At 39.2% G+C, this 14694-nt stretch overlaps 1 protein-coding gene across 3 annotated transcripts in view; it reads left to right on the top strand.

The window, feature by feature from the left end:
• Positions 1 to 14694, top strand: part of ARHGAP24 (Rho GTPase activating protein 24) — a 218446-nt gene that overhangs the window by 41797 nt on the left and 161955 nt on the right. The gene's annotated exons all lie outside the window — the stretch shown is intronic.

The following is a 14694-nucleotide window of genomic DNA, read 5'->3' as shown; positions in this document are numbered from 1 at the left end:
CCTTTGATAAATAAGGTATAACTTGATTAAATAACTGATACTTTGTTTGAGTTTTCCAGTGAGAGATGCCATAGGAAGAGGGGAGAAGTGCCAGCAGAAGTATAACTTAAAATAAGCCAGTAGGTTTGGAAAATGAATGGCCTTTCCAGATTAGGATCAGTCAGTTTCTCATGTTGGTGTAGCTTTGGAACGTTTCTGAAACAAGCTGCACAACTGTCAGTTCCTAAAATACATCCTAGGTTCAATGCCATATACAGAAGTGTTTTTGGTTTTTTTTCCATTTAACGACACTGAAGGGTTTGCTGCATTAACTTAGATAAGAAAATCACTATGACTTTCTAGGAACCCTGTTGTTATTACTCTGGAGAGCTAAAGCAAAGAAATCCACTGATACCATGAATTTTCAGTGCACAGGGATATCATTAGGAAATAGTAAGCACTACTTATTATTGGATTAGCCATGTAATATTGGATCTGTATTTAGGATATATACTGTTTATTCACTACTGGATTATAGAGCGTGTACAATGTACAATTATACAATAATTCTTTTAGACAATAATATAATTGAAGAGAGTTCATGAGGTTTGTTTTTTTTCCCCAAATGGATTGTAGTTTTTATTCTGCTTACTGATTGGTTGTATTTGGAAAGAGGCAGAGAGTGGTGATTACTTGTCCTGAGGAATGCTCTAATTGCACATCTTGTGTATGTATATTTACAGAAGGTGTAAGAACAACAGCAGGAGGGGACACACAAGCCAGTGAGTCTGTGTTCACAGTTTTAATGCAAATTAGAGGAAAGCAAAATCCAGTTTCCGGTATGAAATCGGTAGGTGTCCTGAGCACCAGTCTGCTTAACATTTGGGCTTGGATTCTGTCCAGTCTGCACCAGAAATTACGCCATGATGTTTGTGTTTTTGGAAGTGATGGAGATGTGAATGGGACTGAATTACAGAAAAATTCTATTATCTGTCAGGCTGTTCTGCAGGTGGCTGTGTACAGTGGGATTAAAGAAAAGAAATAACATTTGTGTCTAAACCATCAGTAAATGTTTGGAATTTCTGAAGCGTGCTCGTTTCCTGTTAGTAATACAGGTAGATATCACATATGCTTTAGTCAATATGTATACATCTGTTTGATGTTAGACTATTAAATTTAAAGGTCATTAACTATCAGTGTGAGTGCGGGAAAATGTCTCTGCCAGCCTGTTTCAGATGCCTATAGGCATCCTGAGCTAGTGAAGAACAGCAGCAGAAAAATCAGCACACAGATGTTCATCTTATAGTCAAGGTCAGTGAATTGCCATTGATTCTTTAACATCACCAAACACAAAAATCTTTCCCTTGTAGTTTTACCAGTAAGAATACCTTTTGCTCTGATATCCTTGAAATGGCTCTGGGGATCTGGCAAAGGTGGCATTTCTGTTTACTGAAGATGTGGGTATGGATAGCAAAAATGTAGTTAATTCCAGAAGACAGAAAATCTAACAAATTAATCAGCAAGGCATGTGAAGAAATAAATTATGATGTCTGATAATTTTGCATAATTTTGACTATTTGGAAGTGATACTGTATATTGCCTTGTTAATCTTTTTACTGTCTTTGTAAGTCACCTTACTCCTGACAGCCCACATTGTGCTTTCGAAAACTAGTATTATGCTAGATCTGAAGGTCAGCTATCCAAACTTGAAATGTGGGCAGCTGAAAGAAATTGGCATTTAGCATTCCCCTTTTCACAGTACAGCTGTTGTTTAAAAGCAGCCCATGAAAATGTATTTTTGTTTTTTTCTCTGTCTGTGGTTGACTTCTCCAGCTATTGTGGGTTGGCATGGTCTTAACTGAAGATGGGCAGAAGTCAGCACCTTCACAGTGAGACAGTATAATCTTTCTGTAGTTTTCATAAGCAACAGGAGAGAGCTTCCAAGCATCATCTCCTTGCAACTTTGCTGTTGCACTCTCCTGGTGTTACTGAGGAAGTGTGTTTATGGAAGCAAAACTAGGTAACCTGTAGTGATGGGGCATCATCAGTACGAGGTTGTAAATGGGCAAGCTTATCCAGTCAAAGCAGTGTTTTAGTCTTAGGCACTTACTTAATGTCATTGCCACTCAACTTGGTTTATGGTCTTGAATTTGAGATGTTTACAGCAGAGAGATCTTAAAGAACTATGAACTAGCTTTCAAGAAATACTTGATGTAGGCCTGAAAGCAGATGATGATCTGCTATTTCAGTTTATATCCCATTCTGAACATTTGCTGCAGTTTTTATCCTCTAGATCCTCTAGATCCTAGTTCTTAACTGTTTGGTGAAAGTAATGCTAAGCAGTATTCAGTGGCTCACAGCATCTTAAGACAAACCCTGGGAAGGGACAGCAGATTTGAATGCGAAGGTGTGAATCTTAAATGTGAAATTTTAATTGGTCTTTGAAACTGTAAGTAAGTGGCAGCTGGAATTGTAAGTGCAGGTACAAACAGAATATTCTGAAGTATTGCTTTCTGGCAAAGTATGTGTGCCTCTTTTAACTCAATGTATGTAAAAATTTCATTGACAGAAAAATCCATTTAATAGCATTAAAAGGAACATGACACATTTCAGTTGCATTTTAAAAATGAAAATAAAGCTTCTAATGAATATGTTATATAGAAATTAATGGGATAATTACATAATTTGAAACTTAGCCTGTTGGTAGGGGAAATCTTCAGTATTAATATTGGACATGATTAAAGATTGAGCATCATGCTTTTTTTTTACAAGTTAAAAGGGAATGGATAACATTTCTGGCTAGAGGAAAAAACCTAACTGTACATGCACTTCAGAACTTCATCACAAGAAATTGACATCTCTCCTTATTGCCTAGAGCTTTTTAGTAAGGGAGAGCAGAGTACTGTTTGCTCTGGTCCTTGTCTTTGGAAAACTACAAGAACCAGCTCTAGTGTAAATACTGAAGAGCAGAATAGCAAGCGAAACAGCTTCTCAATAGATACTGCTGTGACATGTAAGAGCAAGTCCCTCAGTCTTGTGTAGGAGAGGATGTGAAGCACCAAGTCTCTGCATGCTTGCCTTTGTGTGCCAGGCTCAAAACTCTATGGAGCAAAGTAGGGGATTTGGTGTGAAAACAGTTAAGTGTCCAGAACACTAAAAATGTTTTTTAGATTTATTTTTTTATTTTTAGGTACAACACTTGCTATTAGTCTAAGAAATAGAAATGGTCTTGGGATGGATGTGTGCTATGGGATGAATCCTTACACATAGGAGCAATGTAGGAGTGTAGGAGCAGTGAACTTGGTGCACTTGTGCCTTGGTTGTTCTTGTTATCCCATGGTAATTCAGCAGTCTGGAGTCTGAGCTCTCCTTTATTTTCTTTCCCTTCATGGCTTATGACTTTGCATAAGCACACTAAAGTAGGGTGCTGCTTCTTCCAGTTTTGTACTCGTGCAAACTAGAAACAGATTTTGGGTTAGCTGTATGTTCCTGGTGTAATGATATTTCCTGTTTCTTGAAACACTTAGTTGAAGGAAGGGAAGCCTCTGTGTAACATACCTTGCTATTTGTGACAAGGGCATTTTTTTCTTTTCTGATTATTCTTGATGTACATCCACTGAACATAAGGTCTGTCAAGTTTTAAACTAAAAATTGACTTCTTAACTCTGTCACTGATTGAGTTTCAGATGAGGCAGGAAGAGTTGTTTCCTGCCTAATGTGAACAGCAGTATCTCATGCTTTTTACTGTGTGAGACAGAAACAGATATGACCTGGCATGGCAACAGGCAGAGCCATCTAAAGCTTGGTCTCTCTCACGTGGTGAGCTGCTACGCGCACTGAACAGTAGCTATTCAGTGTGAAAAGTGAAGTGGAAGCCCCAGACTGCTTTGGATCTTTTTAGTGGGTTTTCACAGAACGTCTCCTCAAGTATATGAATAGAAGCAGGCTTTTGTAAATGAAGCACTGAAACTTCTGGAATATAGGGATGGTTATTGAAAGATAGGTGTTAGCTTCTACATACAGTAGAAGGTTCTGCTATTTCTAATACCTGTATGCCTTTGTAAGTTTTTAAGTAATTTAGTGCAGCAGGTTTCAGCAACTTATTCATAGTGACATATTTTATTTTTTTTTTACTGCGGTGATTTATGTGTTTTTAAAGGTGTAATACAATTTTGTGGATAGATACCCATGGGAATTTTGTACTGAAAGGATTACTGTGGTAATGCTAACTTTAATTGAAAATAGGGTGTTTCTAATACCATTATTCTGTTGCTTGCAAAAGGTTTCTCAAATTCACAGGGCTGAATTTCTGTCCTCAGCCTGAGATGAATAGCCACAAGGTCAGTTACTGAGGTACTCAAGTTGGAGGCTCGAATTCCAACTTTAATCCCCTTTTTTATGCTTCTTTCAGACCAAAAATATGACCTCGAATTTTCAGTGATTATTCTTTTGAAAAACTTAGGAGGCCTTGGGCTTGGCCCAGTAGGAGTCTTGAAAATTGTCACAGGAAGAAAAAGGGTTTCTCCTCCAGCATTAACTGCCATGTTAGTTACAGGAATGTCACCAAACACTGTGCAAGGTTATGGATTCTGTGCTAAAATCAGGCAATTCCCAGTGCTTTGCCCCAGATTATGCAGTTGGAAATTCAGTTCCCCCAAGAAAATGGTTTTTGAGTTTCAGTTCAATGCAAGGAGCAGTGTTTCTCTTAGTTTTGCATGTAGCAGTTGTGTCATTGTGACTGTACTGGTACCATCTACAAAGTACTATCCTGCTCTTGTACTAATTAGTTTAGAATCTGTTTATACTTAATTCCTGAGGGCTTGTAGCTTTTCATTCTCTCTGGACTTTAGTGAATTTTCAAAACAGCTCTCAGGTGCAGTCTTTGTCCTTCTTGCATTGCTGCTGTTCTCTCTGTTCTGATCCAGTTCTGACCTCACCTTCCACTGGGTTTTCTTTTGCTTCCAAATACATTGGCTGGCAAAATAACTTGCCCCTCTGCCTCTCCCTGTATCTATAGCATTCAGAAAGGGCCAGATGTAAGGCTGTTGCTCTCTGACATGGTTTAGTGTGCCCAGTCCCATTTCATGACTTGGAAAATAGCAGATTAAATGGTTACCTCCTATTCCCCATGCCCTCAGGAGTTCCACTGGCTGCCTGAGTAGGTCTTCAGTTTAAACTAAAACTAAAAGTTTGCATGTATTTTCCACAGTCAGCCTCCTCAATGCATTTTGACATCCACCTGCCCCAAAACATAAAACAAACAGTGGGCCTAGAGGCTGTGCAAATCTGAGAATGTGTCCATCTCATCTTCGGCTTCAGAAAACTTGTCCAGTGATTGAGGTTCAAAATTGCTTGAGTTGAGACAGTTTTGTAGGTGGGAAATAGGAACCTTTCAAGGTATTTGGACGTGCATAGTCCACTGGGACTTTCTGTTGTTATAACCAAACTAGGAAAGTCAAGATGGTAAAGAAAAGATGATACCACCTGATTCTGCCTTTTTATGTTGCAGGCAGTACAGCCCCAGGTCCTCTTCCAAAGCCATTTGGGAACAACAAATGCATCTCTCCATACTTCTGTATCTTTAATTAATCCAAATTTGGAAATAAGTTCTAATAAATATTTTCATAATAGAACAAAGCGAAAATGCCTCATGGCATTGATTGAAAATGCTAGCACCACGTGTGCATTCAGAGCTAAAGCTCTCAAGTGTGCTACCATGTGTTGTATAAACTGTGTGTATAATTAGACTCAGACAACAGCTGCTGTTAGATGGGAAAAGATAGTCGTCATAGTGAGATGTAAACTAGCCAACAGCTTAATTTCAGTTCCTGGTGGCCAGTGCATCTGCTTAGTCCAAATGTTCAGAGAACTGCCCCCACCTTTAGCTTCGTGGGACCAGGAAACCAGCTTGTTTGTAATAGCTCACTAACTCTGAAATAAAGTTAAACCCTTAGTATGCTTCACTGCATTTCATGGATGAGCAATACTCCCAGATGTAAGGAGCCAATGCATGATACAAAACTGCTTTTCCATCGTGGTGGGCCTGCCAAGGCTGTAACTGTCTTGAGTCTTGCATTTCTTTTGTATGCTTGCACCATCTTTCCTTTCCTTCTTCCCTCTCCATTTCTGGATCATGCCAATTGACAGGATTTGAGGCATGGAGGAGAGAGGAGATACTCCCTGCTTTTCTCTGTTGCCTGCCAGGCAAAAAGTTAGTTTCTGGTGAATGCTAATGAATGTATATTTAACAGGCTAGTGAAGTTGTGTGGAGGAGTAAGGAGAGTGTCAGGCTGCTGTTGGTTACATTGTGGTGGTTGTCATTGCTTGTTTCATTGTTACTGCCTTCTTGTGCGGAAGACTGCTAAACTGTAAATTCTTAGTCATGCCAGTGGTTTTGTATTATCAGCTCTAGTGCAGTGCAGTGCCTTCTGTTATATTCAGGCAGCAGTGGTCTGCTCTAGATGTTTCTGTCTAGCTTTCCTTGCTTAATAGCTGTGGTACCAGTAGCATAAAGCAACTAATGTGTATTCTACCATGCAGCACTTGTGAGGGTATGAGGTGAAATTCTGTGGAAATCACTCTAAATTCATCTTTAAGTAAATTGCATGCTTTCCTTTTCAAGCTATGTGGAGCCTTAACCATTTTAAGAGTAAATGTAGTTTATCCCAACTGGTAACTAAGCATCACGCAGCTGCTCACTCACCCCACCACCACTCCCCACAGTGGGATGGGAAGGAGAATTGGAAAGCAAGTAAAAACTGTGGCTTGAGATAAGAACAGTTTAATAATTGACATAAAGTACAACATAATACTGATATTAAAAATGGAAATAATAAAAGCAGAGAGATGAAACTAAAAAACCACCAACAAACAGTAGTGATGCACAATATAGTTGCTCACCACCCCCTGGCTGATACCCAGCCTGACCCAAGCAGCGACCTGGCCTTTTGGGTAACTCCCCCCGGTTTATGCACTGCTCCCCCCGGTTTATTCCATGCTGCTGTGGTATGGAATTCCCTTTCGGCTAGTTTGGGTCAGGTGTCCTGTCTTTGCTTCCTCCCAGCTTCTTGTGCCCCTCCTCACTGGCAGAGCTTAACAGACTGAAAAGTCCTTGAGCACTACCAAGCACCAACTAAAACATCAGTGTGTTATCAGCTTTGTTCTCAGACTGAAGCCAAAACACAGCTACTAGGAAGAAAATGAATTCTGTTCTAACTGAAGCCAGGACATTAAAGTTTTTCTTTTGCACTCCAGTAATTTGCGTAGCAGAGGCTATGTGACAGCTTTGTCTTCTCTGAGGCCTACCAATTGAGATAACAGACATGGCTGTTGTAGATTGGAACCTGACTGATCAAATTCAGTGACATTTGATCAATTCGTAAGCTGGCGCTCCTGCAGGTAGCACTATCCTAGTGTATGCTATGAAAAGAATGTTTGAGATGTTGAAAAGTTCAGTTGGTGCTGTGTTGTCTTGTGTAGGCCATAGTTAACATCCCTATTTAATGAAATCCTAGGTGCGCTTGCTTATTTCCTTGCATATTGCTGACTTATTTAATGTTGCAGCTGTAGTAACTGAGGACTGAATCTAGCAACAATTCTTTAGCAGCTTTTGTACAAGTCCACTGTTTTCAGCTTCATTCAGCGGGACTGCATAAATGCTCTGTGAGCTCAGGCTCATCACATTAAAACCTGTGCAAGTTCAAATGCATCAAAATGTTGACAACACACTATGTAACATAGACACTGTGGGCAAAAAAAGCCTCTTCCTTGATGTCTTGGTTATTAGAGCCTTTGGGTTGACACGTCTCCCTGATCAAGCTGAGCCAGACATTTCTAATCCCTTCATACAGAACAAGTTTATGAGAATGGCCATCACAGGTGGTATTTGTGTTGGCAGCCTCAGAACAGAGGCCAAGGGTTGAATGGTAGCAGAAGCAGCTAAATTAACTTCTATTACTGGAGGGACATCCTTTTCAGCAGACTTGCAAGCACAAAAGTTGAGCGAACAAAAGCTTTCTCTGTTACTGCTTTGGCTGCAGAATAAAACCCACTAAAAGCATATGCAGCTACACACAAAGAGCTCCTGCTCTGGGTGAGTAATCATAGCATCTCCAAGAAAAAGCAAATGCTTTTAACTCTTGAATAATGACAAGGAGCAATTGAAGAGCTCCATAGACACAGAGATGTGTTTTGGAAACCTGTTGACATGAACATTAGTGTAATGATTTGGTAATGCAGGTGATAGAAAACAGACATGAGTCTGTGATTTAAGTAATGAGCTGATACTTTAGTAAGCTCCTGTGTGTGGATTTGCCAGAATACAGGGGGGATCTCACAAGAATCTTAGTTTATGATAGCCCTGCAGTATAGGCTTTCTTCACCTAATCCATAGGTGTCAGCTCTGTTTTAGGACTACTTACCTGCTCCTTTTCCCTTTGTGTTTCCATACACATAGGTCTGTTGCTTCTAACTTAAGTTTTCCTTTCTTCCCATAAGCAAAGGAAAAATGGGAGGTCCTTACGTTGGAGGGATGGCTGTTTCAACCTTGAAATAGTGCTGGATGTGTGAAGGATGGGGAGCAATGAAAAGCCTGCATTCCATAGTCCTATATCTATTAGTAATTAGTGTGTTTCTGTGCTTATGCTGAGAAGAGCATAGAGGCCACTTCTAAGGCCACCCACTTGGTCTTTGGTGGGGGGATCAACTCCTTTTTTTTGCTGTTTAATCATAGCTTTAGTATCTTAAAAATGCATTCTAAAAAGCACAAATACTCTAGCAAGATGCAAAAAGAAAAAGTAAATGAACAGCTTGAAAAAGGCATGGAAGTATTTAGATGTTTTGGAGTGAGAATGAGACACACTTGCAGTTTTTCCTTGTTCCTTCTTTGCTTTTTCCTCACTTGAAAGCAAAAAATAATGTTCCATACCTCAAGAAGAGGTTTATTATCTGTGGGGAGAAAGGATATTGTTAAAAACTTCTGTCTGTACTTCTTATTAAAGTTACTGTTTGCCGCATACTGCCTATTGTTAAGGTGCCAGATTTCCTCCCTGGGCTGAAAAGTGATACCTATCCCATTGTGTACCAGCAATTACTGAAACTCTGTTTAGCTTTTGCAAGCTAAAAGTGTATTTAGCATATTACTTATATGTTGTGTTTCTTCTGATACTTTTTCTGCAAACAAAGTTGCTGCTCGATAAATTTTATATTAGAATACATATTATAAATTATATATAAATAATACATATGCAATGATATATTTAATTGTATATTTATATGTTTATAGATATAATTATATATAAGTGTATAATATATATGATAAAATATATTATAAAACCTTTTATTTCTAATAGTAATTACTAATCATGAAGTGATTTATGGTTAAATAAAGCTGACAGCAAGTCTCAGCTTTTCTTGCTATCTTTTATTGAATGCAGTATTACCTTTTCATCTGCATACTTTTAAATTCAGTGTAATGATCTAGTTTTCCATGAGTGAAACTGACTTTGTGCTATATAAACATTGTGTTACAGAAATAATTCCTTTTAACAGGGAAAAGATTGCCTAGATGAACTTATTAAGAAAACACCTCATGAGAAGTGCTATAATGATTTGTATTAGTTACAACTTCTGTTAGCAGAAAAGGAAGAAGAAAAAGATAGACTGAGACCAATCTGTTTGCACAATTCCTTACATAAATGTTTAAGAGCAGAGAGGTTGGCCATGGGTAGAGCTGGGATGAGATGTACAGTAGTGCTGGGAAAGAAAAGGAGATGTAGCGCTGTGAAGTTTACTGTGCTGTAACCTTCTTTGTGCTTCTTGAGAATGCCAGGTCAGTCTCATGAACATCAAATCTACTCTGTTCCCTTTAAATGAAGGTATTAAATTCCATACAGTATTAAAACTCTTTTGTCCCCAAGTATCTTGCTATGATGGGCATGAGGCTCAGCAAGATATGCGTAACAATGGACTTCTGGAGGTATGTTGTTTAGTATGAGAATTCACAGATTTGTCTGGAAGTCTAATGTTAGACTTCATTCATAGTCCAGGCTGTAAAACATATATGTTGCATTTAACTAACTTCAGATCAACAGAAGATCTTTTTCCTTTTGTTTCCTTGGTTTGATTGCTATTCCAGGTGTGTTTCTTCATTTTCTTTCTGCATTTATATAATGTCATTTATTTAGCCAAAACTTTCTGGGAAAAAGAAGTATGATTCACAGCTGAAAAATAAAGCTTACAGAGCCTCTGTGTCAGCCTTTTTGATATACTGAAGTATTTGGCTTTCAGTTTTCTGGCTATTTGCTTCATTTTTTAATAGGTTAACCTGAGCTGAGGTGGAGGGTACAGAGTAAAATGAATCTTCAGTATTTTATAATGTGACAGTAAGAAGAAATGCATAAAATAAATTTCTACCCTCTAGCTCTTTACCAGGGTGAATAAGTGAATTGCCATTAGTGAATACCAGTCTAGCATTTTATGAGTAACCAAGCTGTTCTCAGCAGTTGCAGACAAGGATTCACATCTTATGTCAAGGAGGAAATGGTGAGCTTTTTTTCCTTAAAATAGGCTCCAAGTTCTAACAAAGCACTTGTGCCAATATAATTAGTAAGACTAGCAAACATCAGTGCTATCCCTGGCTCTTGTCAGCTGTGAAACAGTCTTCACTGGAAAGAGCACTGGAATGAGAAGGCCTGGTCCTTTTCTCTTCTCCTGTGCAAGCAGGAGCTTTACATTTTCTAAGGCGTTTGTGACTTTGGAGCGTGAAAGCTCAGCCTTTACGCATGTGTGAAACCAGGATTTTAAGACCAATGCAGTATGACTGTTGGTATTAGGTAATGTTTCCCACAAGACCTGTGGATGTGTTTGTGATTGCAAGAAACAGGTTACATCCAGTTTTAAAAACAAACAAGTGCATTTGTTTTAACCTCTGCAGTGTTAATAGCTGGTCTAGCAAACATGGTGATTATTTCAGTGTCCCTTTGCTACACTGGAAAGAAGTACCCAATTAACTGAGTGAAGAAAACATACCTACTGCCCTGAATGCACAAAAGGCTGATTTACTGTCTAAATGTGAGAGTATTTAACCTTGTGAGTAAAGCTAATTAAGTTATTAAGATGCCATGAAAAAACCCACCAAGTAAAATCAGCATACCCACTCTTGGCTTGCATTCCAACACAGCTGTATTCTTGCACTTTTTTGATAAGATGACACACATAAGCACAGTAGTATTTCTAATTAAATGTTAAATTAAACAGAAAGAAGGTCTGCTAGGTTAAAATGCTGCTTTTCTTGGTATCTCAGAAGATGACGGACGGCACTGGGACTTCGACGGTTTGTGTCCTGCTGAAAATCCTGATGTTCATATACTGATGATACTGTTCATAATAGCTTATATGTGAGCTGTTGTTCTTTGAATTATTGGAGAAATTTTATCCTAACTAAATGCAGTGTTGTGTGTGGAGTCTGTACTACAACTGTGTCTCTCAATGTCTTTTCCATTGCTGGGGGTCCTGCTCAGTTTGCTGTCTCTGTATCTTTCTGGGTAACATGGGGTCTCTTGTTACAAAACCAGCAGTACTGCTGTTAAAAGGCACCAGATTTCAGAAGTCAAAAGGGTTTAAATAGTCAAATAATGCATATTCATTGTATTTACAGCAAAATAATTTTCTCAAAACATTCCAATATTTCTCAAATACTTTCCTTCCTGAATATGTTTAAGTATCAGACATGCAGTGCAGCTCTCAAAAGCAGTGCATGGTAATTCAGTTGTTCTCTGTAAAGGCAGCCATATGACTTGCATCCAGTGCAGTGATCAACAGTTGTATATCTCCAGTATGCTACAGGACCTTAGAAATGCAGGATGCTCTCCAGACCCTTTTTACTTCAAAAAACTTGAGTTCATGTGGGTACCTAAGCAGATATTCCTTCATAAGCTTTCAGTTTACCCTGTTATCCAAAATAAAGTGTTGCCATTGAAGAGAAGAGCAAGCTTGCATATTTGACTTTGGTAGGGTCTGCCAGAAAGTGTCCTTTCTTTACTTTGGTTTTAATTTATATTGCTTTCTCCAATGTAAATATCCACAGTGTTCTCCTGCTCCTCTTCCTCCCTGTCCCATTGCACTGTGCTTTGGGAGAGGGGCAGAGCTGAGGAAGTAGGAGGAGAAAGGCAAGGGTGAAAGGCCCTTAAAGTACTATTTACACTTGGCTTCCTCTAGCAGCATCCATGTGTCAGGACTGAGACCATCTGCAGGGCATGGATGATTGATTTCCATCACCCCTGTCCTGCCATCTCTTTGCTGCTGAAATGGCTGTACTGGTGGAAAGATGAGATGGACGCTGCCCAGTAGAGGGATCCCAGTGAGAAAATACTTTGCGGATCTAGCCGTTCAGATGTGAACTAGTCCAGCTGACTAGTTGGAGAGTGTGAATTTGATCTGGCAGCTTCAAGAGGGTTGCAAGCAGGGGGAAATTCAGAGAGGGGTTAAATATGTGCATGCAGAGCTGTATGGGGCTTGCACATGGTGCTGTGGAGTTTGGATGTGAATGTAAGCATTTGACCTTGGGATGGGGCATGAAGTGTCAGCAGGGCCTGCATGAGAAAATTTAGCTGTGTTGTGTAGGCTCAAAGAATGTAATGTGAGATTGAGGGAAGAGCACATTAAATGAGTGGCTAGAGAACAGGACCAGGATTTCACTGCAGGTGTGGGGAAGAAGAACAGGACTTCCAGAGCTGGTAAGACTTTCATTAATCTGTTAACCACCATTCTTCACATTCTCAGTTTTCTTCAGAGGATAATTATTTGCCTGCGTTATGCTGCTTGGCTCAAGTTGTGAGATACAGTGTGCATCTGCAAATGGCATTAGCTTCAGTATCTGGCTTGTAGTGCTTTCTCATAAAAGACTTCAGCCACTATTGTTTTTAAAACCTTAGGCTCACAGTAGAGCTCATGAAGGTATGCTGTGTGGATGATACAGGGACAAAGGGACATTTTTACAGAATGCCCTCTAAGTTTCAGTGTGCAGACTCTTTTAAATTAACATTTGACAATAGAATAATAATGTTAAACAAGCCAGACAGTAAAATGCCAAGGCATTTCTGAAATGCTAGGACAATACATAGGCTTCTCTCAAATTGGTGGTAATGTCAGCAATGGGACAAATGGCTGCTGAAGAATGAAACCAGCTAAAGGCATTCCCCCCCACCTCCATTATCCTGTGAGCTGTGTCCAACAGGTCCCCAGTGTGTTGTAAACTTTCAGGAACAGCATGAAAGCTTTTTATGTAGGGTGGCTGTGAATAATAGATGTTTTCCAGAAAAGAATTCCTGCATATTGTGGAGTCCATTAATGCGTGTGTAATCAGCGAAAAGGTTGAATGACAGGTTTTCCTATTAGCTGCTCACACAGACAGCCAACAATTTGGCTACTGTGTGCCCAGCAGGAGTGAGGTGGTAACAGGAAGGGTTGCTGAGCTCAGACTCACTGTGGGTCTGGCTGGGTTTGGGGGAGTGGTGGAGTTTTGCTGGGGAAGAAGCAAGAAGCTGTGCTTCTCTAAGAGAAGAGCTAACACAAGACTGTCTGAAAGGAAAATGCTAAAGATAGTATTTGAATGATAGAGTGTTGGAGACAAGTCTTTTGACTTCCTGTCTGAAGTGTAAGTGATCCTACTTTGAAGCTCCAAGCTCATGTTACTTTCATATGAATCCAATGTCCTTCTTTGAGGCCTTTCTAAGAAAACCAGAATTTCTTGGACAAGGTAGGAATAGAAAATGTTTTAAGTTTTGTATCCAGCTTGTCTAACAAGTCATTTAAGTACTCTGAAAAGCATTGTCTGCACACAATACAAAGAAAATGCAGGTGCTGACAAAGGTGCTGAACCTGAAGTCCAGCATGTAAAAGCAACCTCTACCTTTGCTATTACAGTGACATGGTAGCTGTGTGTTTCTGAGTGGAGGTGTCACTTGGGGGCTTATGAATATGGGAGCAGTTCAGGAGTTAAATTTGTTCCCACCCCACCCCCCTGATGCATAACATATTCTATCACTTTAATGACTCTTGGTTCAGTTTAATTGACTTAAACTTTGTGGCACAAATTTTCCAAAGGTATATAAATATTTTTGTTTCATATCTGGTAAAGCTGCTTTCTTTTCTTTTTTTTTTTTCCTTTGGGGTGGTGACATTTTTTCTTTTGTTGTCTTTTTTTGTTTAAGACTTATTTAGGTTGTAACAGTGAAAGCAGTGTTAGTGAGAATGCTTTAAATCCTGCTATAAGAGCAGATCCTGGCTTTCTACTTTATCTACATATATATATTAAGAAACCCCCACCCAAACCACCAAACAAAAAACAACTCAACAAAACTCCCCCAAACCAACAAAACAAACAAAACAACCCTGCAAACCAATAAACCTACTAAGGTTAGCAATAGACTAATAAACAGTAATTGCTCTATAGACTCCTGACTGGCCTAAATGATTCAGAATAGACCTTAATGTTACCTGCTAGGAATGTCATTTACAGCACTTCCATGGGACTCCTAAATTTAGAAGGTGGCACTGAAATGCGTGCCTGGGCAAGTTTTCATTGTCATGAAAATGGAATAGGATCTTAAAAGACTCTTCCTTTTTATTTTCTTCTTCTTTTATTATTATGCTAGGCAATAGCAGTTACAGCTGGAGGGATGAAAAAACAAGATTGTGCAATGGTTGAGAGATGTT

Source organism: Lathamus discolor, chromosome 1, assembly GCF_037157495.1.
Source record: "Lathamus discolor isolate bLatDis1 chromosome 1, bLatDis1.hap1, whole genome shotgun sequence".
Lineage (NCBI taxonomy): Eukaryota > Metazoa > Chordata > Aves > Psittaciformes > Psittacidae > Lathamus > Lathamus discolor.
The sequence above is the reverse complement of the archived record's forward strand: the minus strand, read 5'-3'. Positions and strand labels throughout refer to the sequence as shown.